The sequence below is a fragment of the Mastigoproctus giganteus genome, chromosome 9, assembly GCF_048544385.1.
Source record: "Mastigoproctus giganteus isolate SK-2022 chromosome 9, ASM4854438v1, whole genome shotgun sequence".
NCBI lineage: Eukaryota > Metazoa > Arthropoda > Arachnida > Uropygi > Thelyphonidae > Mastigoproctus > Mastigoproctus giganteus.
The window spans coordinates 201,466,464-201,480,581 of NC_143583.1; the positions used below are offsets into that span (position 1 = coordinate 201,466,464).

General features: G+C 35.7%; 1 protein-coding gene across 2 annotated transcripts in view; it reads left to right on the forward strand.

The window, feature by feature from the left end:
• Positions 1 to 737: 737 nt before the first annotated feature.
• The window catches only part of LOC150081029 (elongin-C), a 46,456-nt gene continuing 33,075 nt past the window's right edge, over positions 738 to 14,118 (forward strand). The window contains exon 1 of one of the 2 annotated variants that reach the window (XM_090382034.1): positions 738 to 841. The gene's annotated coding sequence lies outside the window, so the exon portion shown is untranslated. Of the gene's footprint in view, positions 932 to 14,118 lie in introns of both variants that reach the window. The other variant, XM_090382032.1, reaches the window with a different exon arrangement.

Sequence of the window (14,118 nt, forward strand, 5' to 3'; positions counted from 1 at the left end):
CGGATCGCTGCCACTCAGTGGGTCTTTTACCTGCAGATTTTTAATGCATGAAGAATCACTGTTGATAACCAGATCAAGTGTATTGCTTCCTCTTTATGCTTCCCTTACATGCTACTGTAGAAAACAGTCATCCAGAAAAATCCACTAAGGTCTTGCTTGTGTTTGAGTGACCAACCCGCAAATTCCAGTTAATATCTGGAAATTTGATGTTCCCCATTATGGGACATTCTAGTTTTCTGTATAGGTGTTTAGTATACTCGTCACAGTCATTAGGCCTATAGCAAAGTCCTACTCTCTGTTTTGTTTTCTCAGTGCTTATATCACATCAAACTGACTCAACATTGCACTCGTTACCCATGTCAACTGGATGGACTGTCATAGATTTAATTGCTTTTTAAATAAGAGCATAACCACTCAACCTCTACTGGCCTGTCTGTCCGCCCTGTATGCATTGCACTCCCCACTTTCAAATTCAGTATCACTTCTGTCTGAATGACATCATGTTTCGTCTGTACCTGCAATGCCTTTGGTTAGATCTTTTATACTGTGTATATTAATTTTTAATTCAATTTATTTAAGCATAAAATTTTAAAAAATACCCATTCTTATATGATAATTTTTTTATCAATACATATTTTTAGTTATATCAGTACTTCTACGTTATTAATTACGATTTAAATTTGAACCCTTTGGTCAACCAATTACGTCAACGATCTTTTCAATATTTTCTTTAGTTAGAATTATAGAATATATTGTAGTTCTGTTGTATTATTTATGTAACGTATTCTTCATCACGTAGTAGGTGTCACCTGTGTTCCTGAAAATTTAAAGTCATTGGCAGGTATAGAGTTTTGGGGTACTGGATTTGTTTTTTTTTTAATTTTTGTATACTCTATATATGTATATACTTATAAAATAGGACTATTTTCAGGTAAGAGAGAAGATTTTATTTTTTGCTTCATTTGTAATTTTAGCTTTAATAGTCGGAAATTCAATATAACTAGTAGAATAATGCTTCTGGATTATTTGCCCTTCGTGGTACGAAAACCCCCCGCATTCTGTTTTTTGCTGTTGTGAAATTATTAATAATTTATTACAATTGTATTTATACTATACATTAATATTGTCTACTGACCTATGAAATTTACTACGAATTGTTGTGAATGTTATACCGTACTTTGTTAATAAAGGGTTTTTTTTTTTTGTATTATAGGTACTATTGATAAATAGAATATATACAAATGAATCATTAAATTTCAACATGGCAGTTGTAATTCGGCGCCTAATGTTGTAGTAATGCTATGCGACTGGCATCATTTTTGTTGCGACAAATTGAATTACTTAGTTAATTATCGTGATCTTGACGTACTCTTGCCATCGAGAGAGAGAGAGAGAGAGAGAGAGAGAGAGAGATGAGGAAGAGTGCACTTATTTGTGGCTTTGACCACTGTCGTCTTAGGTTTTGTTACATTAAATTTTTGAAATTAGCCCTATGTAAACGAAAACTTCGGAAATAAACGTAAACCGATAAAAGCGGTTTACGTTTATTTCCGAAGTACAAAGATGCGTATTTAGACTAAACTGAAGACAGGGAACATCTTTCCCGCTGATAAAAAGAAAAAAGTTAATTAGGCCAAATTTTAATTCAGAATCCGAATAATATTTTGTCCAATTTTTAACACCAAATTCAAAAATTTTCAACCCAAATGTGACAGAAAAGGCTTAGACGATAAATAGCTTAAACTTTAAACCTTAAAATAAGCCAGCTGGACCCCACCACAGTATATTTTAATTTAAACTCCTGTATATTCAATATTGTGTAATACTGTATATAAGTACAGTTTGTTTGTTTTTTGTTTCCAAGTACAGAAATTGTGCACCATGCTTAAGGTGTAAGAATGTTGTTGGTTAGAATAAATATAGACTTGATACTTTTACAAAATTCATTAAACCTGTAAGTGGTAATTTCAAAATTCTAATATCTGGAGTTTATTTCAATTGAATTTGGAAGCTGCTAAGAGTAGGGATATATAATTTATTTTTTGTAGGAGGAATAATATAAAGTATTTTTTTGCTTGCAAGATATTTTAGAGAGAGAGACTGACATTTCAAGCTGAATTAAAGAATTAAAAATAGTTTGCATTATTGGCATATTCAGTAAATTGTGGTCAGTTTTCCTTACCAGTTTGGTAAAAGTTGCAGACTTTTACCAAACTTCTTTTCTGCTTTGTGACTGCTAAAAAAACTAAAGATCTCTTTTTTTTTTTTTTTTTGTATTGAAAGAATTTGGTTTGAAAATCAAGGTGGATTCAAAACTTATTTTAAAATTAGTTGTAGCCATCAGAGCTTAATTGTAAGCCATGACGCTACACAATGGCAGCAATTTTCCAGTAGCTGAGCCTGCCACTTGAGTCTAAAGTGTTGAAACAGATATTCAAGTGAGTTGAATATCTTCCAAGTCTGTGTTGGTCTACAAAAACCATATTCTGTGCTCACACTTTCGTGCTTGTACTGTATGATCCTGGAGGTGTGATTGTGACTATTTTGTTCTGGAGTCTGAATTCAGGTGCATCACCTGTCAGGTCACTAAATACTTCAATGCTTGACAAGTCCCAGTTATATTTGTCTCTAGGCCAAGTACTCATTTTTTTCAGTGACTGAAATTCATCTTGTTACATACCAAGTTTTAATTTAAGATTGGTGTACTCTTTACTTCAAGAAATAAGAAAATAACCATCAGCTGAACTATGATTGTCAGCTAAATCAACCTTTGAATATATGCCACAGTCTGTACTCTTATAGAATAGCCTATGGCCATTTTAATCTAGGTCATGATATCCTCAGATGAAGTATTCTGTGTGGATCTTGTAACAACCATTATTAAGAATTAAACTAACAAAATATTACAAAATTGAACTTCATGGAATGCAAAAATCAATTCAAGATTGTAGTTATTACCAAAAATTTATCTGCTACTGAACTTACTGCTGTGGATTTTTAAGCTTACAAGATACCAAAAAGAATCTAACGTAGCAGAATTAGTTTTAGTAAAGGTAAGGATTAAATTTACAAAATATTACAGGAAATAACTTCACAAAATTACTGAAATCAAGTTTATAAAATTGCAGAAAGAAAATTACAAGATATTTAAGGAAATACAAATATTTGTCAACTAATCAAATCTTGGAAATAATTCTGCACAGTTTGCTTCTTTTCTGCTTTGTGACTGCTAAAAAAACTCAAGATCTTTTTTTTTTTTTTATTTGAAAGAATTTGGTTTGAAAATAAAGGTGGATTCAAAACTGTTATTTTAAAATTAGTTGTAAGTGTAAGCCATAACATACTACACAATGGCAGCAACTATTCATTTGTACCAGATTGTCAAGTTCAGTTATCTGTATCACTGATAAGAAATTTAAACTTTTTGCTGTGAAAAGACGTTAGTTATATTATTATTAAATATAAATAATTTATATAAAATTTAATAATATATTATAAATAATATTGCATTTTGTAATAATATAAATTGTTCAGCAGGTCCTCGTATAGGTTGAATTTTTGGCAAACCCTGCTGCAGTCTAGTCCATTTTTAAGCCTTTTTTTTGGCAACAGGAGAAAATAGCCACCGTGAAATTACTGATTATTTTTATAATTTCTGCTCTATATACAAAATTGAAACTTTCAATATGCTCTATTTTCTTGGTGTGGATTTAATGTTATCACAAAATTTCAAGGGAGAAATTCTTTTTTAGTACACAAGTTGAAAAAATTCGCCATCCAGTGTCATGCTGGTACGAAGTCTGCTTTACCTGTTCTGACCTGTAATAGAAACATATGCCCTCCCTATCTCTTCTTTTGTTTTATTTGGAACTGTAACTTGTGAAAAGGTTATTTCACACAATCAACCCCATAAGTGCTAAACGTGGTGGTGTTTCTTGTATTCTCTTATCTTCTGAACTCCTCTGACTGTGTGGTCATCCCGAAATAAAGAACCTTTGTTTTACTGTCCAAATGGCCATATGTACTCCATTCTGCCTTCTAAGCTGCATTGCCTTGAGATTATCCCCTTTGGGAATATTGGCAAATACATCTGTTAGCAGTTTACATTCCCCCACCATAACAAATTACTTTTGGTAACATACAGGGGTGATGTATGTTACATACAGGGTGGTACAGTTCCCTGTTTGATTTTACTGTATGGGACTTCTCAGAATAAAACACCTATTGTTACTGTATTCATGCCACTTGACATTATTCCAGGTGGAATATTGACAAGTACTTTCCATCCATTTGAAGCAGAAAACATTCTCCATGACTCGCACCGTAATTGATTACAGTACTTTTCATGCAATAAAGGATTACAGTATAACCGTTTGATTTTTACCACAAGGTAAAATCGAACAGGGAATTGTACCACCCTGTATGTAACGTACATCACCCCTGTGACGTATGTTACAGATAAATAAAACACTTGTCTCTTCAGCTCACTTTCCAGAGGGATTGTAGTCATCATTCAGTTCATACAGTGTTAGACATGGACAGTTTACTGTACTCGAACATCGTATCACAATCAGTGCAAACAGTTACATTTTCAGAGAGTTATGGTGGATAAGAATGAAAAAGAAACAGCGTCTGGATGCGGTACAAAGACTGGAAAGGTAAGAAAAACATTGAGTTTGAAAATTAAATTAGTCGTTTTGAAGAGAATCGATTCGGGTCAAATGACAAGTGGATGTGTGCAATAATTTAGGACTAGCAGGTTCAACTAACAAGATAATTATAAGAACAATTATAAAAAAAATTACTCAATTTTAGCAGCCGGAAAAACGGCTGTTCCCCTGCAGGCAACTAAATTGACTAGGGCTAGGCCGGCTATTATGATTGAAATGGAGAAACTTCTAAATAATTTTATTGAAGATAATATTCAATGCAGAATTTCATTAAGTTCAATTATTATTAAAGAAAAAGCGAAGAGCTTATATGAAGATTTGAAGAACGCTGACCCTGAAAAAAATGTGGAACCATTTAATGCTAGTAAGGGCTGGTTTGATTGATTTAAAAAGTGCTATAACCTACACAATGTAGCAATACAGGGAGAAGCTGCAAGTATAGATCAAGAAGGAGCTGAAACTCAAAAAAGAACTTGTTAAAATTATTGAAGAGGGTTGTTATACTGCTCAAGAAGTTTTTAACATAGATGAAATAGATCTTTTTTGGAAATGAATGCCTAAAAGAAGTTTCATATCGAAAGAAGAAAAAAACATGCCAGGCTTCAAAGCAGCGAAAGATCGGTTGAGTTTGTTGATGGGTGGTAACGCTGCGGGAGATTTTAAATTAAAACCCCTTTTAGTTTAGCATTCGGGAAAATCCAAGGGCTCTTAAAGGTTTAGCTGAATCAAACCTATCTAAATATAATCAAATCTGGATGGCTAATAAAAAAGGTTGGGTAACCAGGCCACTTTTCATTGATTGGTATACTGAGTTCTTCTGTACCGCAGTGGAAAGATATTGTGCAAAAAATAACCTTGATTACAAAGCAATTCTGATCATGGACAACACGCCAGGTCACCCAAGCAAAGAGAGCTTAGAAGACTTGAACAAACAAAAGTTTTTTACATGCCTCCAAACACTACATCTCTGATCCAACCAATGGACCAAGGTGTAATTGCAACATTTAAAGCATACTACATAAGGAACACCTTTTCCCAAGCTATTAAAGCTATCAGCACTGAAAATGTACCGAGCCTAAAGGAGTTTTGGAAATCCTATAACATTAAAACCGACCTCTATAACATTTCAAGTGCCTGGGATGAAGTGACTATGAATGAAGTGTGGAGGAAGGTTTGGAAGAATTGCATAAAGCATTCCCAGGAACCTGTTGACTCCGTTGAAAATGTTAAAACGCAAATTGAGCTCGGAAAAGAAGCAGGATTAGACAAAATTGACAATGACGACATACAAGAGATGATCGATAGTGACAGGGATGGCCTCTTTAATGAGGACCTAATGTAAATGATAAAATAACGAGAGCTTGCTATTGAGGGAGAAGATGATCAAGATACTACAGATGAAGAACTGATGAAGTCACTGACTGCAAAAGGACTTAGTGAAGCTTTTGAACACTTTGAAAAAATGTGTGATTATTTCCAGGAGAATGACCCTGACATGAATGAAGTGTCAAGGTAATAAGAAATTTGAAGAAAGAAATGAATCCCTACATGATGTAACAAGAGGAAGAGGGCCAAAGCACAACTCAAAATCGACTCATTTTTCAGTCCAGAGATACAAAAACTCGAGAGCACAGGGCCATCAGATTAATAAATTCATGATTTAAGTTAGTTAATTAACACATAATTATATACGTATGTAATATAGAATATTTTATATGTACAAAAATTTGAATATTAAATATTTTTAACCGACAGTTGCGTGTATTTTTACTATCATTTATTATTGATTAGTAAATATCCTATGGAATAGACTGCAACTCACAAAAAATTTGAATATTAAATATTTTTAACCGACATTTGTGTGTATTTTTACTATCATTTATTATTGATTAGTAAATATCCTATGGAATAGACTGCAACTCACAAATACACACGTTGCCTTATGGGAATACAGTGCTTGCTTAGTGCTGATTCACTTAGCGCTCTGTTTTTCAGGAACGAATTATCAGCGTTAAGTGGGGGTCACCTGTATTACAAAATGCAAAAATTTGTAAAAATTGTTTTAAAAAACTCAGTTGGACTTTATTCCTATCTTGTGCAAAACAGCAATAATGTGATTTTAAATCACTTCTGAATCCGGTACATCCAAGCTTCGATGCAAAATAAGTTGTCCAAAATTAAAATTTATGTTGCAATAATGTGAGTTACTTTAAAAAGTTGAAGTTTGAGAATTTTCATAAAAACCTACATAGTACATATTCATTAAAAGAATGTAACCTAGTAACTTTTTCAGTTGGCTGGTCTTATTTTTCTAAAAGTTTAATTCAGAGGATTTAACAACAGATACTGCATATTTGCTTTTCATATGTATAATATGAAGTCTACAACAGTTGGGAACTCAAATAGCATTTTATGTGTACCACCATTTCCCCAAAACTCATGTCATAAGTTGGTGCAGATCATGATGGGCTGGTTGTGGTCCTGGGGTAATGAATGTGACACCATTATGCTTATTGTAAGATTGAATTTGTGTATGTTGCTACAAAAAAAATACACTATTGTTTATTTTGCACTGAAGTTGTGAACTCCACTGGTTGTGGCCATACACAATATAAATATAAATTTATTTTGAACAACTGTTGTGGTTTGGGCTTTCTGTGATATTTCAAAGACAAGTCCAGGTAACTTTTTTTTTTTCAAGACACCCTCAGTTGCATGTGTAGTTAAATTCCTAGTACAAAAGGGTAAAAAGCATAAAGTAGTAGTACAGTAGAAGTCCTCTTGCCCAACATTATCAGGATCTGTAGTTGTTTGGTTAATCAAAAATTGCTTATTAAAGTGGGGAATCAAAAAAAATTGTGTAATTAAGAATTTTTTTTCACTTAAAACATATGTGAAATCAGTAATTTATCTATTAAAAAAAAAAGAATCTAACATTTTGTAGCATATCCCTCATTTTTTCTTTTTTATTTATAAACATCATTGTTTATTTAATCAGACTGCTCAGTACAATATAGCAATATAATGTAAAGCTATACCTAGGTCATTTTTTGGCTGCACGTGAGAGATTTTTGGATCTGCATATGATTGTCTTTTTCTTCATATTTATACCTATAGTCCAAAATTTCATTTTCTAACAAATCTGAGATGATTTGTTGGAAAAAAATGTTGAAGCCATTGTTACACTTATGAGCCAAAACATTATGACCAGCGAGTCATTATGCAAATCGAAGCAACTGCAGGTGAACTACAGCATGTGCACGGGTCTGGACATGGTATAAAAAACATCTGATAATGAGCCCCGTTAATCAGTGTTACTTTTGTTCTTCAGATGGGAAAGGCAGTGGACTTAAGCGAGTTTGTCAAAGGCCAGATTGTAATAGCCAGACGACTGTGTCAGAGCATATCTGAAATGGCATGGCTGGTGGGATGCTCACGGTCAGTAGCTACTGTGATTCTTTCTTTGGATTTTTTGTAACCTGGTGTGGCAGGCTCCACTTCTTTTGCCATCATTTTTGGAGATATGCACTTGCTTATAATTTATGTCTGTATCAGAGGTTACAGTGTCCTTTTTCTATAGCAGGTCACATCTTGCTTTTTGAATTTTTTTTGATGGATCGTAACAGTTAATCAATAATGAAAACTATCATATCACCCCAAGGGCTCACATCTGGTAAGTGTGGGCTTGGCACATCCAGGGTGCTGAGCTGGATATCATCATTCTTCTCTTTCTTGGCAATGCCTTTCTTTTTTCTCTCTCTCTCAGGGAAACTTGGGAATTTTTTTTTGGCTGGTGCAGCATAAGCCTCAGGCTTCTTTGCACCATATGGCTAATAATAATAATAATAATATAGGTTTGTGCTATAACATCATGTTTATATGTAGCCAACTACTAAGTAGTTAAAAAAAAATGACATCATTTAAGTGCTTCTTGTATTATGAATGCCTTCACAAAGAGTTTCCATGGTATTGAAGAACCTCGAATAAGTAATGCTTCTCTAATAGAGAAGACTACTGTTACTTATTCTCGGCAGATACCATCAGAGCTTATTGGCTCTTCATCGGTGGGTGGGCAGGTACCCTGGTGTTGCAGTGAGGACAACCCAGTTGCAAAGTTTAACTCCACAATATGAGAGATGTGTGGTGGAGTACAGTAATTGAAAATTACATGATTTGTTTAGGGCAATAGCCTCAGGTTATGAAGAAGTTAACTAATATATAGGTTTGTGCTATAGCATCATGTTTATACGTAGGTAACTACTAAGTGGATATCATCATTCTTCTCTTCCTTGGTGATTCCCTTTTATTTCTGACTCTTGTTTTCTCTCTCAGGGTAATTCAGAATTTTTTTTTTTTTTTTTTTTGGCTGGTGCAGCAAGGAAGCCTTGAGCTTCCTTGCACCATATGGCTAATGATGATAATAATAAAGTATCTCATAAGAAAAACAGCAAGGATTTCTTTACTTATATAAACTCTAAAAGAAAGGGGATAAATCAGATTGGTCCACTTGATATCGATGGTTCGACTGTTGATGATTCTGCTCAGATAGCAAACAAACTGAATGAGTATTTTGCATCTACATTCACACATGAGGAGTTATTAAGGAAGGAAAATGCCAGAAGATTATCAAATTGTAGCAGGGTGCTTAATGATTTTGTAATAACTGAGAGCAAAGTGGAGGAGAAATTGTTGAAGTTAAACATAAGAAAGGCACCTGGGGTGGATGGGATCTATCCAGTTATATTAAAAGTGGCAAAGGAACTAAGCAAACCCTTAGCCGTAATTATGAGAGCATCCTTGGACTCAGGGGAGGTCCCCACAGACTGTAGATGTGCAAATGTATCCCCAATTCACAAAGGGAGATCGAAGGGTGACACGAGTATTTACATACCAGTTAGTTTAACTTCTGTTCCGGGTAAAATAATGGAGTCACTGGTTAAAGATGCATTGAAGAATCATCTGGACAAGACTGCAGCAATAATTCAGACACAGCATGAGTTTGTTAAGGAAAAGTCTTGTCTAACAAATTTGATCGGTTACTATGATGTGGTTACAAAGGAACTGGATGCAAAAAATAATTTTGATATCATATACTGTACTTGGATTTCAGGAAAGCTTTTCACACTGTTGCACATGGGAAACTACTGTACAAATTGGAGCAGAATAGTATTAAGGGTAAGTTGCTACAATGGATAAAAGGGCAGTTCAGTGGGAGATGACAGAGGGTGGTAATCAATGGGCACTGCTCTTCGTGGACTAATGTTATTAGTGAAGTTCCACAGGGTTTGGTGTTGAGCCCACTGTTGTTTTGTATTTTTATTGGTGAAGGTATATCAGGCTTAATGTCAAAGTTTGCAGATGATACAAAGGTTGGCAGGGTTGTCAATGACAGTAATGGCAGTGTGCTACTGCAATAGGATCTAGAAAATTTGGGCAGATAGGCTGAGAAGTGGCCACTTAAGTTTAACATTGACAAATGCAAAGTACTGCAATGGGTAGAAGTAACACCAGAGGAACGTACCAACTGTGTGGTACTACACTTAGGGTGGTAGAAAATGAAAAAGACCTGGGAGTAATTGGGCAGGCAGATATGAAGTTTTCTGAGCAATGCAGACAGTCTGCAAGAGCAGGTCATGGGGTTTTGTCAATGATATACAGGAATTTTGCTGGCAGGGATAAAGAGGTGATTATTGCTTTGTATAAGGCAATTGTTATTATTATCATTAGCCATATGATGCAAGGAAGCCTGAGGCTTATACTGCACCAGCCAAAAAAAAAAAAAAAAAATGTTTTTTTAACCCTGAGAGAGAGAAAGAACAATGGTCAGAAGTAAAAGGGAATTGCCCAGAAAAAGAAGAATGATGATATCCAGCTCAGGACCTGGGTGTGCCAAGCCCATACTCACCAGATGTGAGCCCTGGGGCTGCTGCGCTTTGAGTACTGCATACAAGTCTAGAGGCCTCATTTTAGGAAGGATGTAGATTTGCTTGAGCGTGTACAGAGAAGTGCAACAAGATTGGTGAGGGGAATGAAGGGATCCTCTTACCAAGAGAGGCTTAAGTTCCGCAAATTGCAGCAGCTGGAGACTAGGCACCTGTGAGGTGATCTGATTGAGGTGTATAAGGCCTTGAATGGGTTGAGCATGCTGAATTTTGATGGGATCCTTCCATTTGCTGAGATTACGAACCTCATCATCATCAGCCATTTTCAATCCACTGCAGGATGAAGGCCTCTCCAGCAACTTTCCAGTTCCTTCTGTTTTGAGCACTGGACATCCATTGACTACCCAAAATCTCATGAATTTCATCTATCCATCTCCGCCTTTGTCTTCCAGGTTTTCTTCTAGCTCCTCTTGGATACCATTCTGTTAATTTCTTAGTCCATCTGTCATCATGTCTTCAAGCTGGTAGATGACTTTCATCAACCAGTGAAATACCACCACTTTGCTTATTGGAGGCTTGAAATGGTGAAACCCATGTTTAGTCTCTAGAGCAAAGTTTCCGGCATCCCCCCCCCCCATACTTCTCCTTCAACCCATGCACGGTACTAAGTACTATAGGTTTTGATACCTTTCGTGTTTGGGGTTTTCATAAAAAAAAAAAAGCTGTGTCCTGCCCAAGACCATTTTAGTTCTTTAGTTTTGATAAGAATGTCCTTTACTTGAGTTTGTTGCCTAATCCATGTGTTTCTCTTCTTATCTAACAGTCTGATTCCCAATATGATTCGTTCCATTCTTCGCTGTGTAGTTCTCAGCTTCTCTTCCATTCTTTTGGTGAGTGCCCAAGTTTCACTTCCATAAGTCATGGTGGGGAGTATACATTGGTTCATTATTTTACGTTTCAGACAAACTGGGATATTGCTCTTCAGTATGTGACTATATTTCCTGAATGCTATCCATCCAAAATTTATTCTTCTCTTGACTTCCAGCCATTTATCATTATTACAGCTAATAATTTGTCCTTGATAAGTACATGACTCCACCTTTTCAATTACTGCTCCTTCAATCATTATTTCCTTTTCTGTGGCATACTTGTTCATCATTACTTTTGTTTTAGCCATATTCATCTTTAGTCCAAAATCCTTACTAGCTGTGCATAACTGATTAAGATTTTCCTCTAATTCTTTGGGATCATGGCTTATGACCACAATGTCATCTGCAAATCGTAAATGGTTTAGGTACTCTCCGTTCACATTGAATCCTTTCTGTGACCAGTCTAATCTTCTGAAAGCTTCCTCAAGGGCAGCAGTAAACAGCTTTGGAGATATTGTGTCTCCTTGTCGAACTCCTTTCTCTATTTTAAATTTCCTACTATCTTTGTCTAGTCTAATAAAGGAGGTAGCACTCTTGTATATTTTCTTCGAAATCATAATATATGGGGTATCAATGCCTTGTCTTTCCAGTGCCCGAAACATTGCCTTATGCTGTATGGAATCAAATGCCTTTTCATAATCCACAAATGCCAGGCATAATGGTGTTTTATATTCATTTGTTTTCTCCATTAGCTGTGATATTACATGAAGGTGATCCATAGTCGAGAATCCTGTCCTAAAGCCAGCTTGCTCTTTCGGTTGATTCTCATCAAGTATTCTTTCTAATCTGTTAGTAATGACCCTTGTGAACAACTTGTAGATGTGGGATAACAAGCTAATTGGTCTATAATTTCCAATTTCTGATTTATCTCCTTTCTTATGCAGCAAAACTATGATTGCATTATTCCACTGCTTAGGCGTCACACATTTTCTAATGCACTTTGTGAAGAGCCTTGCCAGTTTTTGTGTTATGTCTCTTCCTCCCAATTTTAACAACTCTACAGTAACTTAATCTCCCCCCGGGGCTTTCTGATTCTTCATTTTCTTCAATGCATGTTCTACCTCATCAGGAAGAATATTGGGTATGTCGTATGTGTTGCTACTTTGCAATCCGTCTTCCCCACTGCTGGTATCATTCCCTCACTCTTTGTATAATTCTCTATAGTAGTCTTCTGCTATTTGATTTATGCCTTCTCTGCTGTTTATAAGTACACCATCGCTATTCTTCAGTTTCAGTATCATTTGTCTTTCTGTATTACTGCTCATGGCTGCTGATTTAAATCCTTTGTTTTCCCTTAATGCTTGTTCTACTTTTCTTGTGTTAAATCTTCTTATGTCCTCTCTGAGTCTCTTTCTAATGGCTTTGCATAACTCAGTATACTCAATTTTCTCCCTGTCAGTGTTTTTCTTGCTTTTCATTTGTCGTCTTCGGTTCATCATGACAAGTGTTTCTTGACTAATTTTTTCTTCTTTGGATTTCTTTTTCCCTATAGGTTTCTTGGGCTTTATCACTTTCAAAAAGTTGTAATATTCCTCGTCGATATCTTGGTCCTCAGCAGTCTGCAGAAGCTCATACTTGTTCTTAAGTTCCAGTACATACCGCTTTGTCTCCTCTTCTGTTATCTCAAAGACCTTTGTATTATTTACTTGAGTCAGTTTTTTCCTTTCCTTTCCTGCATCTATATCAAGTGTACATCTTACCATTCTGTGATCACTTCCAACATTTACCTTATTCAGGACGGTAACATCATTCACAATATATCTTCTGTTATGAAGTCGATTTCATTAGTAGTTAATCCATTTGGACTCCTCCATGTCCACTTTCTGTTCACCCTTTTCTTGAAAAAAGTGTTCATTACTGACAGTCCTTGAGATTCTGCAAATTCCACAAGTCTTTCACCTCTTTCATTTCTTTCACCAATTCCAAAATTTCCTATAGTTCCCCTTTCTGCGCTGTTTTGTCTTTTTCCAACCTTAGCATTGAAGTCCCCCATAATAATAGTGTAGTGGGTTTTCTGCTCATCTAGAAGACTCAATTTCGGTGTACATTTCTTCAACCTCTTCATCATCATGGCTTGATGTTGGTGCATAAATCATTATAATCTTTAGCTTGTACCTCTTAGAAATCTTGAGTATTAGTCTTGACACCCTTTGTGATGTACTTTTGAATTCCAAAATGTTGTTTTTAAGATCTTTATGGACCAGAAACCCAACTCCACCTTCACTCCTTTCACTGTTTCCATTGGTGTACAGCAGATTTCCACTTGATAAACTTATAAGTGATTCATTTCTTCTTCTTGTTTCAGCCAAACCCGATGATATTCCAATTCACATTTTCTAATTCCTTTTCCAGTTCTAATATCCTGTCTTCACCGATGAGTGTTCTTACGTTATAACAGGCCAAGTTCAGTCTCCGTGCATGGCAGCCTGGTCGTACCCAGAGATTCTTAGCACCCTCTGCTTCCACTCTAATCCTCTTGCTGCCGTAAGAGGGAGAGTGAAAGCTGCTGGGGACTGAGGGCCATTTGTTTCGTCGTGCTTTCATATTGCTGGAGGGTTTGGTCTTTTCCTCCACGCTGACCAGGCGTCTTGAAGAGAACCACTCTACACGTTCGTTGCCACCTAAGTGACGTAACAG